Source organism: Halichoerus grypus, chromosome 4 (assembly GCF_964656455.1).
Source record: "Halichoerus grypus chromosome 4, mHalGry1.hap1.1, whole genome shotgun sequence".
NCBI lineage: Eukaryota > Metazoa > Chordata > Mammalia > Carnivora > Phocidae > Halichoerus > Halichoerus grypus.
In genome coordinates, this window is record NC_135715.1 from 148,278,237 (window position 1) to 148,300,684 (window position 22,448).

At 33.6% G+C, this 22,448-nt stretch overlaps 1 long non-coding RNA gene across 2 annotated transcripts in view; it reads left to right on the forward strand.

The window, feature by feature from the left end:
* LOC118523972 (uncharacterized) overlaps window positions 1-22,448 on the forward strand; it is a 50,215-nt gene that overhangs the window by 3,520 nt on the left and 24,247 nt on the right. Inside the window, exons 3-4 of one of the 2 annotated variants that reach the window (XR_004911363.2) lie at window positions 3,433-3,531; window positions 4,528-4,583. This is a non-coding gene — a long non-coding RNA (uncharacterized LOC118523972). Of the gene's footprint in view, window positions 1-3,432; window positions 3,532-4,527; window positions 4,584-22,448 lie in introns of those variants that run through there. The other variant, XR_013447256.1, reaches the window with a different exon arrangement.

Genomic DNA, 22,448 nt, shown 5'->3' on the forward strand with positions numbered 1-22,448 from the left:
TCAATTAAATAAAATTAAATAAATGTAAATAAATAAATAAATAGTTATAAATCAAGCCAATGACATATTAAATAAAATATGTTCTATCTTTCTAACTTGGCAAACAAAACAAAACAAAACAAAACACCCCAAAAACAAAACCAACAAACTGAAAAAAACAGCCTAAATAATACTTATGCCAAAGAAGCTTATTTTGGGGATGACAAATTCCACTCCCTTTCAATGGCCATTTCACAGGTTTGGGAGGGTGAGTATGGTTTGTGGAGCTCTGATTCAAATCATGTGGTCTGACTTCAAAGTACAGACGTTTAAATATTCTTTTGTGCTCCTTTCTCACACATATTCTGTTTTTTGGTTTTTTTTAAATTTATTTATTTGACAGAGAGAGACACAGCAAGGGAGGGAACACAAGCAGGGGGAGTGGGAGAGGGAGAAGCAGGCTTCCCTCTGAGCAGGGAGCCCGATGTGGGGCTCGATCCCAGGACCCTGGGATCATGACCTGAGCCGAAGGCAGATGCTTAACATCTCACACATATTCTGTATTTCACACCAAAATAAAGCTTTGCTGTGTGTTGAAATTTCAGTTTCAACAATGAAACGTTGCTGTGTAATTGTTATCCCTTATTACCTCATACCCTGCCACTCAAGCACATTCAGTGTTCCCTTCTTATTCTGATTGTTGAGGAAAGTTGCCTGTTTTTGCATTGGAATGAACACTGATTAATTTTTTGGCTAATCTACAGTCAGATTTCTTTTTTGGAACTTGAACTAAGAGCTATAGAAAAAGTATACAGGAAGTGCCAAACTCTTAACTAAAAAGCTGAGAGAGAGAATGGTCTGGCAGCTGTAGTGTTGTGTGCAAGATGATTATGTGCAGAAAGCCAGGTGAGAGAGAATGGTGAAAAGAATAAACGAAAGAGAACAGAACGTGAGGCCTCCTGGAGTCAGGGCAAGAATGAAAGTAAGAGCAAGACTGGGAGCAGGAGAGGTGAGAGAGGATGCCTGAGCTCTACAGCAAAGTCCTTTCTAGGTCTAGTTCAAGTTCTCCTAAGTACTCAGAAACATATATCCTTGTATCAATCCCTATTTCCCTTGTTAAAAAGAAAACCACAGGCCCAAAATGGCATCACTTAGGCCAAGTCACTAAACTGGGGCTTAATACCTAACTAATTGCAATTTCAACCTCCCCCCAGAAATGTAAATCTTAACTGGTTAGTCAGGAACTTCTTGATAAGCACCAGTGAGGTGATCTGTCACCTGGGCCCTCCACACTCCCCAGTGGCACAGTTCACCTAATAAGACCTCCTGCCCTTAAACCTAAGGAAAAGTGACCTTACCGGAAACAATCCTTTCTTTTCATTTGCTAACAACTTTCTTGTTCCACCCTCCTTCCTATAAAAACCTTCCATTTTGTACAATTTCTTGGAGCTCTCCTCTATTTTCTAGATGGGATGCTGCCAAATTCATGAATTGCTTGATAAAGCCCATTAGATCTTCATATCTACTTGGTTAATTTTTGTTGTTTAACACCCTAAAGTCATTTAAGAAATCTGTTTTTTATTATGTAGAGAACTCTATCTGAAAGAGCGACTTCTGAGCTGAAATAAATTTCCTAGAGATCATCAATTTCATATTTATGCTGCACGTAGCATCAATGAAAACTTTTTACCATTTTGTTTCCATATAGCTTACACAAACTGGCATTTTCTTGTCCTGAAGAGAGCCTGGGGACATGATGGAAAATTATTGTTAAGACAGTCTGTCACTAACAGCTCTGTGGACTCAGCTTTTCTCTTCCCTGAGCTTTGCCTGAGCGCCTTCTTATGGTTTTACCACCAGTTTGCATTCCACTGTATACAAGTCTAAGTCGAAATTAGTTGGATAAAAATTTTTTTTCTCACCAGCAATTCAACTATTTGCCATTTTGTCTTAAAGCTCTTTGTATCTATCAGTATCTGGAAGTTTCAAGTACCTACCTAATACTGGGTACTTTCCTTTCATTCTTTACCATTCTCTGTTAATTTTTTTCTTCCAACTCTCACACAGTTCAAATAACATTCCAGGCTCTTACTATGAGTTTATTTCTTATCCAAGCTATCAAACAGTCTTTTTTTTTTTTCTTTATTTGTCCTATGTATCAGAAAACATTTCCTAATTTTATTCATTAAGAATCTTGTCCATTAAGACAAATTGAATGTTTCAACAAGTTCAGGTAACTCTATATGAGTGAGACAAATCTGGAAGGAAGTTAGCTCCTTAAAGGAATTGTCACAAGAGTACACATTGTTGCAACATAGAGAACCACAAAATTAGACAGGATATTAGAAACCAAATTATACAGAAGTTTTTATAAACATCTTAAAATCAAATTTTATCACATAGAACACTCATTTCATGCATTTCTGTCTACTCTGAAGTATGTGAAAGATTAGATATTCTATTGCTTTATATTTCAGCCAATTACTTATCACACAGTGTGACTACACAGATCTTTAATTGGATTAGGTGAGGGATGAGTGCTTGAGCTTCTTTCTTCATCTCAGCCTTCATCCTTTTTCCAGAATCTAAATCACGTACTACTTGTAGTTCACTTTCCTGAAAGTGGATTTCTGAAAACTGATCAACAAATGGAAACCCTATATGTTTTCAGATTTCAAATGTAAAAAAGAATGATATCTAAATTTTATCAAATTCTATTCATAGAAACTGTGTAATTGGTATGACACGTACCGACGTGGGTACAAAATTGCCTCTATTTCATTATGAACAAAACAAATTTAGCTATGAAGCCCATATTTTTACTAATGTGAAAAAATTGTTTTGTTTTATCCATTAAGTATCTCAATTTTCTTAAATTCCAAAAAGATTTCCAAAAAAGCAATTTCAAAAGCAATTCTTCTCATAGGGAAGCAGGGAACTAGATATATGTCAGGGAGAAAGGGAATATTTAACTTCTTTTTCTATTTTTCTCTGTGATAGATTATATTATTTGTTCAAACATTCTTGCTGCTCCTCCCTTGGGGTCCTTCCTTTATAACCAGGGAAAAGAGTCTATTTTCCCTCCACATTGACATCAAGTTTTGCTATATTGATAGCCTCGGCTAAGAGAATGAGCAGATAAAAAACAAATATGGGGCGCCTGGGTGGCTTAGTGGTTAAGCGTCTGCCTTCGGCTCAGGTCATGATCCCAAGGTCCTAGGATCGAGCCCCGCATTGAGCCCTGCATCGGGCTCCCTGCTTGGTGGGAAGCCTCCTTCTCTCTCTCCCACTCCCCCTGCTTGTGTTCCCTCTCTCACTGTGTCTCTGTCAAATAAATAAATAAAATCTTAAAAAAAAAAATAAGCAACAGCTAAACAGATTTTTATAAGCTTTATGGGAAGTTTATGAATTTTCTAGTTCTATACTTCTTTTTTTTTTCATTTTCTCTGACAGGTGACTCTCATGTCCCACATGAGGGTTATTCATTTGAACCCTTTATTGTGGATTCATAATAAAGAAGAAATGGAGTACCAACACAGATGACCCACAAAGGTGACTGAAAATAAACCCTTTCTTGATAAAAACCCTGTAGATTTTGGGGGTAGTTTGCTCTCAAGCATAACTTAAGCAGAAATGAATAATACACTCTCTACTTATATACCTTCTTCCCTCAAAGATATATTATCTTCACTGCATCCATATTATTATATTATATAACCGTGGATACTGAAGTAAATTGGACCCTTGAACTGCATTCCTTCTGTCTCTCTGAACGCTATTCTTTTTTTTCTATGAACTTCATTGCAGGATATGAAGTAATTTGGGGGGAATGTTTTCTGGAAATTTACTGATGATAAGCAGCAGCATAAACAAAATTAAACACCAATCAATTTGAAATATGTTGCAGCTTGAAGTAAACTCTTGTTTAGCAATAAAGTAGTAACAAAAGGGTTTTTAGGAATTTTATGGTCACAAATTGACTAAAGTTATAGAAAAACAAGTTCTTCTCTAATTAGGTTGAATCTTCACATGGAAATCAAAATAAGTGCTTACATACAAACTTGAGAACTGGAGTCATTACGTTACTTTTGTTTTATCTAGTTCATATTTTTATTAATAGTATAATTCTTTCTTTTTTATGAGAATGATTATTGGGAAGTAGTGGTAACAGTGGGACCTTGAAGGTCTCATCATGGCTGAGGGTTATTTAGTGTTCTCAGGAGATCTTCACAGGACTCTCAGTCATAACTTGCATTATTAACAGGCAGACATCTTGAGCAAATGATTTTCCTTATCAGACAAACATATTAACTAAGAATATAGGGAAAGCTACATTTTTGTGTCATCTGTGCTTAGGCATTGCATTTCATAATTATTACTACTTATTGATATTTTTAAAATGTAATGTCTCAGAGGAAAAATAAAACAACTTGAATTCCTAGTTTTTTCTTTCTAGATATCTAGAATCAGATATTCTATTAGATAGCATGGTGAGATTACTTAGAACCTTCACTTTCATTAATGTGTTTTTTTCCTAATCTCATTTAGTTTGTCTAACTCCTTCCGTGAGAATCTGGAATGTATATCTGTATCACTAATGCATGAATAAAAAGGTAAATTCTTTTGCTTCTCACTCATGAGTATAGGATTTGTTATACATCTACTTCTGTGAAATAAGTCCCATGGAAGTGACACGTCTGTTAAAAAAAGCATCATACCATCTTAGGTCACAATAATTGATCTATATCATCTAGCATAAGGAAAGTAACATGCCCACTTCACTTTGCAGTATTTTGCTCTCATATCTGGACCAAATTTTAGAGAGCAATTGCCAAAGCAGAGTGTGTTCAGAGTAGTGAGATAAAACCTAGTTTTTTAAGGCATACACATTGATATATCTTAAAAATACACATGTCTAAAAAAATATTGATGCAACCTAGGATATTTAATTTTTAGAAGAGAAACTCAAAGTGTGGGGAGTCATAGTATATATTATCTTAAAGTATTCAGGAGATGATTGTGTAGAAACGACAGTAAATTTAATCTATACTGCTCTAGAGAGAAAATAATTAGGTGGATGAAGATATTGGGAACACATATTTTTAGCTTAAAATTAGGATAACTTTCCTGCCAATTGTAGTTTAAAAAGATAGGATGAGCCATTCTATGATAAGGAGTGTGTCCATTCCTTGAAGTAATAAAGGAGGGAAAGTGATATGTGGAAGCTGTTCCAAAGACATCCTGACATTGGATGAGAGAATTGAACTAAAAGACCTGGAGAATCACCTCCAGTATTCAAAACCCTTGAGTCCTTCTTACTCCTTGATTAACAGTAAGGTTAATATAGCTACACATATAAAAACAATAATATAAATAACAAACATAACAACGATAATTAGTGTTTACTTAAGGCTTACTTGGTGCCAGACATTATTCTCCATGTGTTATATTTAAGAAACCATCATGAAATGGGTAATGTTATTTTCCCATTTGGAGATAAAGATAAATGGTTCATTCACATGTGCAAATTCAAAAAGCTAATAAATGAAAGTGGGATTTGAATCCAGATAGTTTGAATTCTGAGAATACAATTTAACTATTAGGTCACACTACCTCTCTCTTTTAGACATTACGTTACCTTTCTTATATGTTTCCATAGCCATAATAATAAATACTTACTGCCCTTGTTAGTAAAATAGAAAAAAATTTTCTTAAAGCCACATCTAGCAATTTCTAAATTATATATAATCTAGAAATAGAGAAATTCTACATCTCTTATGCAAAAAAATTACACACTGCTTTGTGCATCAGTAGATATTTACAATGATATCAAGTGCAATATTTTTATAAAAATGTAAAATTAAAAACAATTAAAAAACCAATCAACATGGAATAGATAAATTCATTGTGGGAATCATTTGATAGAATATTATTTCGAAAAGTAGGTATTCATGAGTATCTGTGAACACGTTCAGAACTCAAAAATAAATCAGTAAGTAAAAAACGTGGGGTGCCCAGCTGGCTCAGTCAGTAGAGCCTTTGACTCTTGGTCTTGGTGTTGTAAGTTCGAGTTCCACAGTGGGTGTAAAGATTACCTTGAAATCTTAAAAAAAAATGCAAAAATCAAGAACATCATTTACCTAACTTTGGAAACACACAAAAGTGATACTGTATATTAAGTAAAGATATATATGTAGTGAAAGGACATGCATTTATGTTAGTTGGTTGTTCTGGAAAGGAAAGAAGAAAAATACAACTGGGAAAAGCTATAAAATATAGTAGAGCCTTCAACTGTATTTGTAACATTTTATATCTTTTATATAACAATACTACATAATACTATATTTTATATAAAATACTATGCAGCAAAATGTAAATACTTTTATAGAAAATATATAGAAAATATGATGATAATGTTAGCATTTATTAATTGTAGATGATCATTACTTGGATTCTTGATATTTTATTTCTTATACTTTTCCTTGATTATGAATATTTAAGTTAAAAATCAATTAGAACATATAACAACAAAAGACTAGAAAGAGAACATTTCCACTGTTCATTGTCTCCAAAATGTTTAATTTTTGAAATTCTAAAATCTGCCTAAATGAAAGCAAAAAGTATGGCATCAAGGCAACGTTAAAAAAAGAATAAGTTCTTGAAACATTATTCTATTTGGCTATTTTTATTACAATGTGACTAAAAGAATAGGGAGTCTTTTACTTTTGTATGAGGCTGTTCTCTTTTATAATTTTCAAAGTCAATTTTCATGAAAGGCAAAAATGTTTCCTGGCTAACTTTACTACCAGTTTCATAGAATTGATAACTGATAAGTGCTCATGTAATAACTACACAGAATTAATAAAAGCGCTCCTCTTCTAAATGTACTGATTTTTCTTTTTAAGAGCCTTTCTCACAAAGGAGGTGACAAGCCTTGGCAGACTGTATGAATTTGAACATAGCACTCTCTTTGGCTGTCTGTCCCATGCACAAATACCTTTAGAATTTTACTGTCAGAGGGGGTTTCCTTTTTTCCTCCATTTTGCTTTTATTGTGAGGAAAATGAATAAATAAAGTTCTTTTGGGGGTAGGGCTACTTTACTCTTTATAGACAGAAGCATCAGCTTAGTTGAATGTGAACTGTGTGACTAATAAATGGAAAGCTGAAATAGCATTCTCGGTATGTAATCTTGATACCACTTTAAGTCTTGCAACGTCAAGTATAAATCTTGGAACAAATATAATGCAGCACAGGAAGAAGCACATAATCTCTTGATAGACCCTGCCCTCAGAGAGCCTGGCTGACTAGATAATATGATCTTGCCCTGCACTTCAGAGCACAAGAGAACAGCCAACCATCCTCATTCTTTCTTTGATTGTAACTGCAGCTCTCCACACAAAGATCAACTAACTTGAGGAAGACCCAGGTCCTTAGACTCTTCACTCATTCTTTCAGATAAGAACAGAATTTCATTTTGAGAAGGGTTGGGTTTCTGCAAAGCAGGTAATAGCATAGCTGACTTAACTTATTACAACTTTCTCAAATGTATTGGCCTTCTCAGCAGTTAAATTATGTATTTATCCCAGATTCCTCAACCTTTCCACTATTGACATTTTGGGAGAGATAATTCTTTGTTGCAGTGGGCTTTCCTGTGCATTGTAGCAACATCACTGGCTTTCATATATCAGATGCCAGTAGCAAATTCCCCCTTAATGGTGATAACTAAAAAGGTCTCCAGACATTTTAAGACAGTGAGAGAGGGGGGAGGGCGGGGGAGAGGGAGACAGGGAATCTTAAGCAGGGGCCATGCACAGTGTACAGCCCAAAGCAGGGCTTGATCTCATGACCTGAGCTGAAATCAAGAATTGGATGCTTAACCCACTGAGCCACCCAGGTGCCCCTCCAGACATATCTAATATCCCCTAGAGGGCAAAATCTACTTCGAGTTAGAACCATTGTTCTCCCATGAGCCCAATTCTGGCAAACCTAATCTCATTCGGGTGTTCTATCCAGCTGCCTGGTCCTACACTGACTGATGGCATATCCCACGTTCTTCCTCTGAAATTCTACTCTGTGAGTTTCAGGCCTGTTAGATGGCTTCTCTGCAAAGTTCATCTAGATATAGAGAATGGGCATTCTTCCAAATGATTTTCATTTCAAATAAAATGAAATATTGGTAAAATAAAATAACTGATTAAATAAAAGTATCTGTTATTTATAAAAAGTAGGAAAAGTATAGAAAAGACCAAACTCAAATAAAACATTACTCATATATATTGTCCAACTATAGGCATTACAAAAATTATCCTATATATTCTCGTAGATAGCTCTATATAGGTGCATGTACATTATATGTTTGTGTTTTCCAAATGAGATTACATTGTGTCTATCCGTATGTAGTCTGTTTTTAATCATTTAACATCTTTTTTCACAGTATATTGTCTTCTAATACATTATTTTTTTTTTAAAGATTTTATTTATTTATTTGACAGAGAGAGACATAGCAAGAGAGGGAACACAAGCAGGGGGAGTGGGAGAAGGAGAAGCAGGCTTCCCACAGAGCAGGGAGCCCAATGCGGGGCTCGATCCCAGGACCCCGGGATCATGACCTGAGTGAAGGCAGACGCTTAACGACTGAGCCACCCAGGCGCCCCTCTAATACATTATTTTAATAGTTCCATGCTATTTAACTACAAATGTTTCATTATTTAGTAAACCAATGTCCTGTTAGAAAGCTTCAACTTTTAGGGGCACCTGGGTGGCTCAGTCGTTCAGCATCTGCCTTCGGCTCAGGTCATGATCCCGGGGTCCTGGGATCAATCCTGCATCGGGCTCCCTGCTCCGCGGGAAGCCTGCTTCTCCCTCTCCCACTCCCCCTGCTTGTGTTCCCTCCCTTGCTGTCTCTCTTTGTCAAATAAATAAATAAAAGCTTATAAAAAAAAAAGCTTCAAATTTTAAATGAATGTAAAAGATCTAAATTCCACAGGAAATATATTCTAGAAAGCCTATAGTCGCTGACATCATATTCATACTAATTATGTATTTTATGCAAAGGAATTAGGCCTGTTTTCTTCATGAAGTCAGCCAGGTTGTTGCCGTAGATCCATGGACCTCCATATCTTATTAGGCAAATGGCTACATCTTCCAGTAGTACTATGACACTAGTAGAAGGTTTATCTCCCAGGAACTAAGATTCTTCTCTTGGAATGTGACAGGATGGAATTTAAAACTATGGAGATGCTTATCTGATAATATTTCTTCTCGTTATTACAGTATCAGAAAAAGTTATAAAGGCAGAATAGGGTTGTTGAGCTTTAGATAGAGGAGGAAATGTACAAAAGTTTGGTAAGTCTATTTAAAAATAAGACATAGACCAGAGTTCAAGTTCTTCTGAGTAAAAGTTAGTCTAACTGCTATATGTAATGTGTACATAAGTGCATTAGAGTGTATCTGTATTGTATTGGAGTCTAAAAGTTATGTTTATGACAATTATCTCAAAGAAGTTTTAAGTGGTACCAGGTAATGGGTTAAAAAGAAATTGAGTATACTTTGTTATTTTTATTTTATCCTGATCACTTAAATTTCTAAGTATCTTATATGAAATAACTATATGGGTAATAATTTTTCATTCAAAATAGGTATTTTATTTAAAATAAAAATATTTTTTATTTTTATCTCTTTGTTAAGTAAATATTTTTGTTTTCACTAATCTTTTCTAAAAGAAACCAAAAAAACCATACTGCTCAGTGTCATTTGGAATTCTGAAGAAAAATGGCTCACTAATGTGGATTTATGATTATCTATCTCCCTTTGTCTAATGATATAAGACACAGCTACAAAAGCAAGAATGGTTGGCAGGCAGAATTTGATGACATTTTTTGTAAGAATCATAAAAATATTGCTAACAGATAAACTTTGTTTTAGAAATTTAAAAAGTTATTTCTCATAAGTTTATGTATGTTTATTAAAATATTTTCACTTACAAATTTCTTAGGAAAAATTTCAAAGTGTAAAATAAAACAACATGTAAATATACAACATGGACATATTTACTGAGTATTAACCGTATAACAAACTCTGTTCTAGAATCTAAGGAAACACTAAAGAACGAGACAAGTAAAACCCTTGTCTTCTTGAAACCTTCATTTTAGAGCAATAAACTGAATGTAGCTAATGATGTAATGATGATTACAGAGAACAAAAGAATGTCTCACCTTATAAAATATCTCCTTTTAAAGCTGCTTAGAAAAAAGTTATTCCAAGAGCTTCATGTAAAATTCTATTTCCTTAATTTATACAAAATTGTGTTGGTTTTTCTTGTAGAGGTTTTCACTAATTTCAATATCTGAAATGTAAAAACAAATTTTTATTCATTTCACATCTTGATTAATTTCTTAAAACTTTTAGAATGGAATTTTATGGTTAAAATTTTTAAATCAGTGTTTAACCAACTGAACTTCACCGCTTATGATAGTACTCATATAACAACTCCCTCAACGATACTTTTCAAGGTTTTGTTCTCAGTTTTACAGGCAAAACATACAAAAATTTTAATTTGCAGTCCACTGAGGAACAATGAAACTGTTCATTTTCTTATTAAACATTTTCATTTTTCTTTTGTGAAGTGTTATTTATACTCTTTGTTAATTTTTTACATATTTGGTGTGCATATTTTTTGTTTATTTATAAGAGTTCAAACTTAGTGTCCCAGATTTTCCCTTTTAAAAAGCTTACAATTGAGGTAAAAGGTAAACGGATGTTTATTTTTAATTATTAAAACATGTGCCAAATTTGGCTCAAAAAAACAAAATATGAGCCAAAATTTGGCTCAAAAAACCAAAATATTAGTTATTTGTTAAAGGAATATATACATATTATGTGTGTGTATATATATATACACACACACACACTTATATATATGTACATATACACGTTTAAGGATAAAATGCATTATTTTCTCTATTGCATTGTACTAAAACAAGGAAATCTGTGTGATAATATGATAATAACAGCAGTAATAATAATGATGGTGTTAATAAAAATTATTGAGCACCTAATATATATATGCCTTGTATTCTGCTATACCTTTTACAAATAATTATTTTAATCCTTAAACAATCCTTTAGAGTAGCCATTGTTACTATTTTAAATTTGAAGGAATATGAACATCAGAAAGCTTAATTCAACTGACCAGAGTTTAGCACTTACAGGCAATAAGTAGCCAAGTATAGTTTAAAAACCAAATCTCCAGTAATCCCTCATTTGTGATCTTTCCCGTGGGCACTACTGTAATGACTTCCACCATGCAAGTGATTAGAAGGCAGAGCAAATGACATTTTGATTCCCATCAACAAGGCTTTGTCTTGTCATCACAAAACTCATTTTATATTCTGCCCTCTTTTATGTCTCATCTTCCTAATGCAGACCGAAGTTGCTTGGGAAAAAGCAGTTTGCTTGGAGTCTTTATTTGAATGGGAGAAATTGGAATAGAATCAAAATTTTCAAAAATAGTGAGAGAACTGTGATACTCTGTATACCATCTTCCTTCAAATTCTATGAAAATGATTTATTTCTGGCTTATGGAGAACATGGGGGCTATTTGTGGGTAATTACTGCCCTCTGTTGACAACAATGTTAAATGTCTTAATTTATGTTTAAGAGTATTTAAGGTGAGAATTACAAGAAATTTCACCTATAAATCTCATCTACGAAGATGAGTAATTAAATCTAAAAGAATTGAAGAGCCTTGCCTAACAGCCATAGCTAGCTAATGATTAAGGACAGAAAGACACCTCATGTATCATGATCAGTAGTATGATCAGTCTTGTGTTGACTAAATTTAAAACAATATTTTTTCCCTGACAATATTTTCCATTTTCTGAGACTCAGAAACAAAATTTACAATAGCCAAAGAAATTTTTACAGTTACTAAAAATTTTTTTAAAATAAAATGTCCAGGCGCACCTGGGTGGGTCAGATGGTTAAGCGGCTGCCTTTGGCTCAGGTCATGATTCTAGGGTCCTGGGATGGAGCCCCACATCGGGCTCCTGGCTCAGCAGGGAGCCTGCTTCTCCCTCTCCCTCTGCCTCTCCCCCTGCTCATGCTCTCTCTCTCTCTGTATCTCTGTGTCTCAAATGAATAAATAAAATCTTCTAAAAAATTAAAAAAATAAAATATCTGTTCGGGTGAAAAATCATACAGTACAGAAAAGTGGGAAGTAGAAAATAAACATCTTTCTCTCACTCTCCACCTGATTCCACTTCCAGAGGTGGGCACTATTAACTGTTTGTCATTCTGGAAATTATTTATATGTGTATATAATTTTTTTTTCAAAATTGAAGTACTGTTCTCCAACTTTTTAAAAAAATTTAAAACCTATATCTTAGAGCTAATTTCATATTATCACATAAAGATATAAGGTATTTTTTTAATACTGCAGACTTTTATTGACACTTTGAGAATTACAGGCAAGTTTAGAATGTCCTTAATTAGGTTTGCTGATAAGGTTGTGCGTTTCCTCTTGGACTGTTACGTAAATGAGGCTGTTCTGTTCTGATTTCATTCCAGCAGGGGGCATGTGATTTTGATTTGTCTCATTACTGATGATGGATAGTCACTTTGATCATTTAATCGAGGTACTGCCTGCAGACCTCTCCATTGTAAGCTACCCCATATTTCTGCTCTGTGCACAGAGAGGATTTGAGTGGCAGAAGTGCTCAACTAAGATATAAAATCAAAATGATTACTTTGTCAAATCCTTTCTCTCACATAGAAGGAATGGAATAGATCTCCAGATGTAAGTATTATTTTCACAGTAGGACTGAGTATTGGTTTCCTGGCCTCTCATTTGATTCCACCTCCCATTTCTGGAGGGACACACAGATTAGTGGGGTATTTGCACAGTTGCACGTGACTGTGAGGAATAGTTTGGTATATTAAATAATTTAGATAAGTCTGAAATTTGTTAACAAGTAAGACTATAGGTAACACGTGAAGCATAAAATAATAAAATAATAATAATATTTTCATTGGCAACTAGATGACCCAGAACTTCTGACAGTTTTTTCTTAAAACATTTAGTAAGACTGTCATATTTTCAAAAATCATATTAAAATTTCAGTCATGTAAATGTTTTTAAATCTTGATATTCGTTAAAATTTTTCACTTTGCAACATATTTTAATAAATAATTTTCAATGCTCTAGAAGAAAAAACTTTTTGAAAACATGAAATTTTTAAATGTTCAGATTTAATTTAATTTTAATTTGACAAAATATTTCAAATTGCATACACTTAAAGTAGAACAAAATTATACCAATATCTTGATTATAACATAATTATTAACTTTGTTGAAATGAAGGCAAGAAAGATCAATGGCATGGAATAGATATATAAATACTTATGAATCATGTATGTATTTAGTTTGTTATTCATCCAAAACATCACTGGCCAATTAACCAAATACCCAAATATGCAGAATAAAAATTCAATTGAGATGTTTTGGTATTTTGTCAACTTTCAGCCATATAAAAATTATAGATTTACAACGTATTTTACAATTTCATCTTTATGAAGTGTATTTGTCTCAGATAGAAAATATTTTATGCAATAATGCGCTAACTTGATTAACAACATATGGTCATCATTAATGCCTTGCTGCTTTCCACTTCACCATTATACAGAGGTGTTTTCTGAATAATCCATTTACCAAGTATTTATTGACCACCTACTACGTGCCACCTCTGGGACTATACCAATAAACAAACCAGATAAACATTCCTGCTTTCTTGGAACTTAACATTTTTCTCCAAAGGGTTCAGGGCACATATTCAGGCATATGACATAGCTCTTGCCCATGTGATAGCACACACAAACTCTCTCAATTTTCTTCATTGACATGACAAATTTTGGCTGAATTAACATATGGTTTTGGTAGGACGAAGTCATAATTGCAGAGAGATTTATCAGAAGACTTGAAGAAAAGGTTTGGCCTTGGGGAAAATGTTTAGGGAGCAAAAGGAAGCAGAAGAATAATAGGAAAATGTCAATGCAACCAACAGTATTCCCAAAATTTAATGAGTAGAATTAAAAGAAGAAACAAGGAAAATACAAACTGAGTTTTGTTTCAGGCTAGACAGACATTCTAGAAAGTAAGCAGAATAAGGTTGATTAATTGGTATCTCAATATGTAATAAGCAATCACAAAACCACATCCTCTATATCCCTATGGAAACATAGTGATAAACAGGTGTTGTCCATTTTGCACACACAGAAAAGCAAGGCTAATAAAAGTACTATACTTGCAAGTTCAATTCCCTTAACAACAAAGCCAATTCAGAAGAGGGTATTTTCATGGCATGAATTTTTTTTTTTTCTGAGTTCTATTAGGATTGTGTCAGATCCCTATAGTAATGATTCATTAGAGAGCTTAGAAAGTGGGGTGCCTGCCAAAAACTCACCTAGACTGAGAAGAGTATTTCCACTTTTTTGACCACAGTCATTTTTGTCTCTTTTGATGTGGAAGTCATTCAGAATCCAGGTGACATTCATTAAAACCAACGTCAGACTATACAATGAAAGCATAACAATACTTGGTTTTCTTTCTCTCGCAAAAGTAAGTAATGAAATGCATAAATGATAAGAGCAATCTAGATTTTTCATGTTTATCTTAAAGTCAGCGAGTGTACCTTTCCTTTCACAAAAATGGATGACAACTGATACGCATTTACTTTGCGTGGTATTTCAGGCTTCGTTACCTACATGTCACTAAGCATGGAAATAATTTTCAGTGAGTTTTAACATTCCTTTATGCCACCTGTGTTAGGGGGCTGTTTTCCATCTTGAAACATTTCCCATGATACTTGTTTTATTAATGCTTTGTGGACAGCGTTTACCACTCATAATCAATAAGGACCCAAATTCATTTTACTGTCTGAAACAACCTTAACTCCGGTCCATTCCACTGTCTCTCTTCCTCTTTAGAAGTAGTCAATAGCCTGAAGTTGGGATGAATTCCTCCTATTTATTTATTTTAAAAAGATTTTATTTATTTATTTATTTATTTGAGAGAGAGAGTACAAGCAGGGGAGGGGCAAAGGGAGAGGGAGAAGCAGACTCCCCGCCAAGCAAGGAGCCTGATGCGGGACTCCATCTCAGGACCCTGGGATCATGACCTGAGTGGAAGGCAGATGCTTAACCGACTAAGCCACGCAGGGGCCCCTCCATTTACGATGTTGTACAATGCTATATATGATTTTTACACAAATAATTTATCCAGTTGCTTTTTATTTTATTTTATTTTTAAAAAGATTTTATTTTTAAGTAATCTCTACATCCAACATGAGGTTCCAACTCAACCCCAAGATCAAGAGTTGCATGCTCTTCGGACTGAACCAGCCAAGTGCCCACCCCGCGGCCAAGTGTTTTTTGAAAAAATACAGTTTGTACTCTACTTATTCTTTTGCAACATTCCTTTTTCACACATCATGACATTTCTGAAATGTATACATATTTACATGTGTGGCTCTACACTTTCACTTTTTCAATGGTATCGTATTCTACTTATTTAAAAAATGCAATTAACTCTTTTCATTCTTATACTTAGGGGCAGTTTGATTAGCTTGCTTACATTTGGTTTTGCTTCAATGAACATTCTTACACATGACACCTTGTACAAATCTAAGTGTATGTTCTGGATAGATATGTAAGAATGGACTTGCTACATTGTAGGATAAGCAGTTTTTCAGTTATGCAACCTCTTGCTAAATTGATCTACAAAATAGTCTCAGCACTATATAAGACTACTTATTTCTCCACATATTAGCAAAAAGTGTTGTCAGAATTTTAAATTTCTGATGTACTGATATTTAAGAAATGTTGTCTTATTGTTGATTTTATTTTTCTTAGATTTCTTGTAAGGAAGTGTTGGTGTTTATTGGTTTACTCGTCTGAAAAATGCCTGTTCATATCCTTTGACCCTTTAAAATACTTCGTTTTCTGTCCTGCCTTGTTCCTATTTAAATAATAGACGTTTCTTATATATTTTGGGAAAATTTTTCTATTGGCTATATGAGTTAGACATCCTTTCTCCAAATAGGTATCTTGTCTTTTGAGTTTGTTTAGAGTGGGTTGTTTTTGTTTTTGTTTTTTCTTTTTGTCATATAAGGATTAATATCCATATAAGGATTAATAGATCATTTTTTTCCTTAATGATTTATGCTTTTAAAATCTTGTTTAAAAAATTCTACTTACAACAACATGATAAATATATTGTTCTACATTTTCTTCTAAAATTTTACTTTAAAATCTTTAGCTTCGAAATCTTCATTTCCACCCTCTGTTTCAAATATTTCAAAGTACTTTTGGCTCTATTTTTGCCCTTTACATCTTCCGTATGCAGTTTAGTATTGGTGTACCAATTTCTTGAAAACAATGAATACTGACTGGTAGTCCATTGGATTAACAAATTATTTGGGGAAGAATAAGCTTGAATAACAAAGAGGAGCTGAAATTTGGTGACCTGTTGATGTACTGACCTTAACTCAGAGACAAGGAGCTTATCCATAAAAATAGAAGTAATGGCTGAGTTAAAGGTTGGCTTCATGGACCCGGGAGTGTTACAATCATGCAGGGCACCGCACTAAGAAGGGTCCTGTGCTTAGTTTAATACTCTGTTACCAACACCCTAAGTTTTGATCAAGTAGTCCACATTTTCCTTTTGCACTACGCCCCCCAAATTATGTGGCTGGTGCTGGACAGTATATGGGTACAGGGGCAAAACATGGGCAGATAGGGTGGTGGGTGTATTTGGAAGTTCTCTTCTATTGGCTTTTATTTTCTCAGTGAAATAGGTTGTAAAGGTTATTTATCTCCCTGTGCTGCATTCTCGGTTATATCTCAAGGTCTCATATTCAATTCATTAATTCTTCCTGTGCCTCATCTGCTGTTTGGCTGATTCAATAATTTTTTAACGGCAGTGCTTGTATTTTAATCTTAGAAGTTCTATTTTTCTTTCAACTCTGCCTTTTCTCGTGATTTGTTTTTGTTTTGTTTTTTTTTAAGATTTTATTTTTATTTATTTGACAGAGAGAGAGAGATAGCGAGAGCAAAACACAAGCAGGGGAAGTGGGAGAGGAAGAAGCAGACTCCCCACCAAACAGGGAGCCCGATATGGGTCTTGATCCCAGGACACTGGGATCATGACCCAAGTCAAAGGCAGACGCTTAACAACTGAGCCACCCAGGCACACTGATTTGGTGTTTTTTGTTTTATGCTTTTAGTTTCTTGTTTTTTATTTAATGATTTTACACATACCTATTTTCTGGCCTTTTTATTTCTTTGGTATTTTTTTCTATTTTCTGAGGTTTGGGGGACTCTAATCATCCTCTTGGCTACATATGCTAAGGGTTGCTTATGATGCTAATAATTTTGAAAATGTTTTCAGCTTCACAGTGAGATTACTTGTGGTAATCCTGTCTTGGATTACGTATCTTTTTAGAGTGTGTACATTTGCATTTGCCCCATATTCCAAATGACAGTTATTATCCTACCTGCAAACTTTCTGTCACCCTTTTATTTTATAAAGGCATTTTATTTCATAAAATTGTCATAATGCATTGACTTTATTAGGACAACATAATTTACTACTGTTGCTGGCAAATTGTTAGAGAAACGTCCCTGGAATATCCAAGCAGATATATCCAGTAGGTAATTATATATATAACATTCATGTTTAGAAGAGAAGTATTAGAAACAGAAAAATATCTGGTATTCATACATATATGTTGTATCTGGTAGCAAGGATGTGAGAGTGATAACTGAGGTGCAGTCTTTAGATTAGAAGAAAGAAATGTGTAAAAACTAGGGAAGGATCAGCAATCAGTGGATGATCAGAGAAAGAGGAACATATATAAAGCTGGACTGTATCATTGATTTCCTAAATCTATCCTTCTTGATACCCTGGAAGTTTCTTAACTCCCGTTTCTCTTAATGTCTTGTGGATGGTAGCTCCTAAACAGTATTTTGATCTTTTCCATCTCTTCCATCCCCAAAGCTACCACCTTGGTTCTTCATTTCTTATTCAACTTGCCATAGTTGTCTCTCTGACTAAGGGTTAGCTTCCAGTAATTTAGTTTCCAGATTGATATCAATGTGATCCTTTACAAACAAAACTCTGATCATGTCATTCCCTATGTAAATATTTGGTGCAGTAACTTTACAAATGTCTATTAAACACTTACTATGTTCTAAGTGCAGTACAAGATTTCATAATCTTAGATTTCATAATGTAAAATAATCATTCCAGTGGTCTACCTAGTATGTGACACCCGGAGTAGATTATTTAACATCTCCCTCTCTGTATGACAAAATTTTTTTTTCATTAATAACCTTAATTTTTCTAAAGCAGTTTAGGTTCACAGCAAAATATGACAAAATTATTTTTTAAATGACCATGAAGCTAAATTATACATAACATTGGGGATATTGGATGTTCAAAAACAGATTCAAACATTGCCGCAATTGCTTTCCAGTGTGGGCTTTTTGGTTTTGCTTTAAATGTTTCCTTGTTGAGCTCTACTGGATTGCTGAGAGGAGAGAGGTTCCATGGGGAGTGACAGAATTAACTTTGAGGAGGCTACAGTGGACCCAACCTCTCCCAGGGATGAGAGGACTGGAAAAGGAGGACTTAAGACTCTCAAGACTTAATCTATGGAGAACAAAAAAAAAAAGGAACTTTCAGCTCACTGACTTTCTAATGTTTATTTTACCTACAATAAGAGCTTTCCCGCTTCTCTCTGGTAAGACCATGGTTAGAAACGAAATATTTCAAGTAAGAACCGATTTTAATTGTTCCATGTTGGTACAAGTGTCACATTCAATTTTCTTTCTGAAATTTAGAGTAATTATGAACCAGTTGCTGGTTATACAAAAATATTGCAAATGATTACAAGTTTCTCCAGATTTCTATAGAAGGAAAAAAACCAATTTTTTTTAAAGATTTTATTTATTTATTTGAGAGAGAGAGAATGAGAGAGAGCACATGAGAGGGGGGAGGGTCAGAGGGAGAAGCAGACTCCCCGCCAAGCAGGGAGCCCGATGCGGGACTCGATCCAGGGACTCCAGGATCATGACCTGAGCCGAAGGCAGTCGCTTAACCAACTGAGCCACCCAGGCGCCCCAAACCAATATTTTTTACAATAGTTTTTATATTTACTTAAGTTTGATCTGTCATCCTTTGTTACATTGTTACAAATGCACAATGTACAAATGTTACAAATCTTATAAAATAAGTTTTATGTAAATAAGTGTCCAATAATAAGTGAGTTTTAATACAACTGGAAGTTCTGCAAAAGAATTTAAGTAACTACTACACTGTAACTCTGATGTAATGTTTTATTTTCTTGATCTGTTCTTTAATTTCTCAGTAATCAATTAGAAGTCAAAAAGAGGAATATATTTTAGTTTTAAAGATATTATTTAAATTTATTTTTTTTAAGATTTATTTATTTTAGAGAAAGAGAGAGAGAGAGAACATGAGCAGGAGGGGCAGAGGGAGAGGGAGAGAGACTCTCAAACAGACTCCGTGCTCAGCGCAGAGCCTGACACCGGGCTGGATCCCACAACCCTGAGAGACCCTGAGATCACAACCTGAGCCAAAACCAAGAGTCAGATGTTTAACTGCACCACCCAGGTGCCCCATTATTTAAATTTAGTAAAAACTTTCATGCATGGAATAAAATTTTCACTCACTAAAAATATTATTTTTCCCAGTTCATACTCTATTTCAGTGTTTTAATTTTTAACCACAAATGCAAAAACAGGCCTCTTATTGTTTACTAACTGAGCTCTGTTTAAACATTAAAGCTTTATTACTTTTCAAAAAAAAAAAAACATTAAAGCTTTATTAAAAAAAATCCTTAAAGCTTTATGTAATATGAAATCTTCCAGAGCATAGAAAAATGGGATGTTTCTTAAGTCATTTTATCATTTATCATAACCTTACTATTATAACACATTAGGAAGCTCTAGGATAATTCATTTAGCACTATTATTTTTCTAAATACATTGATTAGAAATACAATTTCTCATAGTGTGAAAAGAATAACACCGGAAACAGAAAGGATTTAGGCAGAAATGTTAGTTTTGTTCAGAATTAAGGTACCAATCTTAAGCAATTACACATACACATTAAAAAAGAAAAACCATATGCCAAAAAATATTTGCTTAAATTCTGCATCCAATCTGAATTAAATTTCTAGACATTAGTAAGGAAAGAGGAATGTACAGAAACTGTTTAAAAACAATGAAGAATATTCATACACACACATATACACAGATAAACCAGCAAACAACACATAAAATAGTAAAATGCTGAGATAATTAAAAATAATAAAAAGACAGGGATGTCCATTTTCATGATCTTTTTCAATATTCTTTTTGGTACTTTAGATCTGCACTGTCCAACACAGTAGCCATTTTTCATATGTGAGAATTTAATTTAAATTAAAAAAACAAAACCCCAATTTGTATATGCATTAAAATAGAGAGAGAAACTTACTCTTAGGTATAGGTAACTGGAGTGCATACCTAGAAAACTGAAGAAACTGCAAGTACATCAATAAGGAGATTTGTTGATTGTTTAGGTTAATACACACAAAAAAATCAGTGTAGCCATTTTATCTCTATTAACAATTACCATTAAGAAATGAAAATAAAAATACTGTTATGGTAGTAAATAATAAACACATAAATAGTAAACTACGGACTACCATAAAGAAATTTAGTGGCAAAAATGGAAAATCTGTATAATTTGTTTTCAGTGTATTATTGATGGACATTAAACAAGACTTGCACAAAATGGAGAAACCATGTAACTAAATAGAAGTGATTGCAAAATTAATAAATAATTTCAAGCAATTCCATAGTAATTTGATTTTACCTTAGATTTTGTAATTCAGAAGAATTTATCTAGAAAAATTATGAAGAAGAACTGAAAGAGCAGGTTCTGTTCTTGCCTTACTAGATATTAAAATTGAGTATGAAAACATCATATGCAAAAGGAAGTGTATTGTCTCATTAAGGTGCCCAGTAAATAGTGGAATATATAAAAAGCCTATAAAGGAATCTAATATAGTGTTATAAAGGAAATATTTTAATTCAGTGGGAAATTGCTTATTTAAAAATGTTGCCGTGCATTGATTAATCATCTGGCAGAAGAAAAGCCAGATTCTTACTTAATCGTTTAAAAATCAATGTCAATGAAGTAAATATTTAAGTGTAAAGCAAATGAATAAATATTCTACAAAAAGAATAGAAAAATGAAGTGCTATAGATCTTACTGGGCACAGGAGGTATTCAGAAAATATAAAAGGGATAAAAGTATAAAAGGGATATATTTAAGTATACATTTTTATTGTATGGCAAAAGATACCACAAAACAGCTGATGACAAATAATAATAAAGGCTAAACAAATTTATCTTTATAACATAAATTATACAAAATTAATATCTCCTACAAATATTTCTGATAAATTGATTTAAGCAAAGACAAATATCAAGCTAGAAAAATGGCAGTTGCAGACATGGTTAATAGCATCAAATATTCACCAAATATAGCTCATTTGTATTTCCTAGACTTCCTAACAGATTGGTACCATAGAACTAGTTAGCATAAGAAGTCATAGATACTATTTGAAAGCTACGGCTGGGAAGAGCTGATATATCTCTTCTATAATTCTTTGAGTTTTTGGAAATTCTCTTAGACCAAATACTATAGGTCGTTCAGATACAACACTGTAGAGCCTTTTTCAGTCTCAGTCCCTTAGTGACTGTGGGTCTAAGTTTACTGCTAATCCACTTTGGGCATGTAACATGATTGAGAAATAAAATTCTTTTGCATTAAGCCATCAAAGTTTCTGTGTTAATATTATTACCAGAGCATAGCCTAGATTACCCTAATATAGTAGGCAAGTCACAGAAGAAATAAAACAATAACAAATTCTCTAGGAATATTTTCGACCTCATAAGAATGAAAGTTAAAGCAATAATTAAATAACACTTTTGTCTTCAGATTTACCAAACTTGATAATATCCAGTGCTATGACACAATAGGGAAAATGAGATTCTCATTTTCTTGCATGATTTGCTGCAATTTTTTGAAAAGTAAATTGTAATATCTATTAAACAAACAAAAAAATAATCTTTAACCCAGCATTTCCATTTAAAAAAACGTTTCTGCAGAATATCATGTAAAAATTAAAGCAATAGTAATTAAATACACATACAAAGATGTTTGTTGCAGGTAGCATGATTTCAATATAAAACTAAAAAACTGGAACAATGAGACCATCCATCAACAGAAGAAAGGTTGAATAAGGCTTCTGATCTGAGGAATGGTTAATATGTTTGTCAAGAGAATTTTTTCAAAGTTAAAGTGTACTATTTGTAATCCACACCTTACCTCTTCTCAA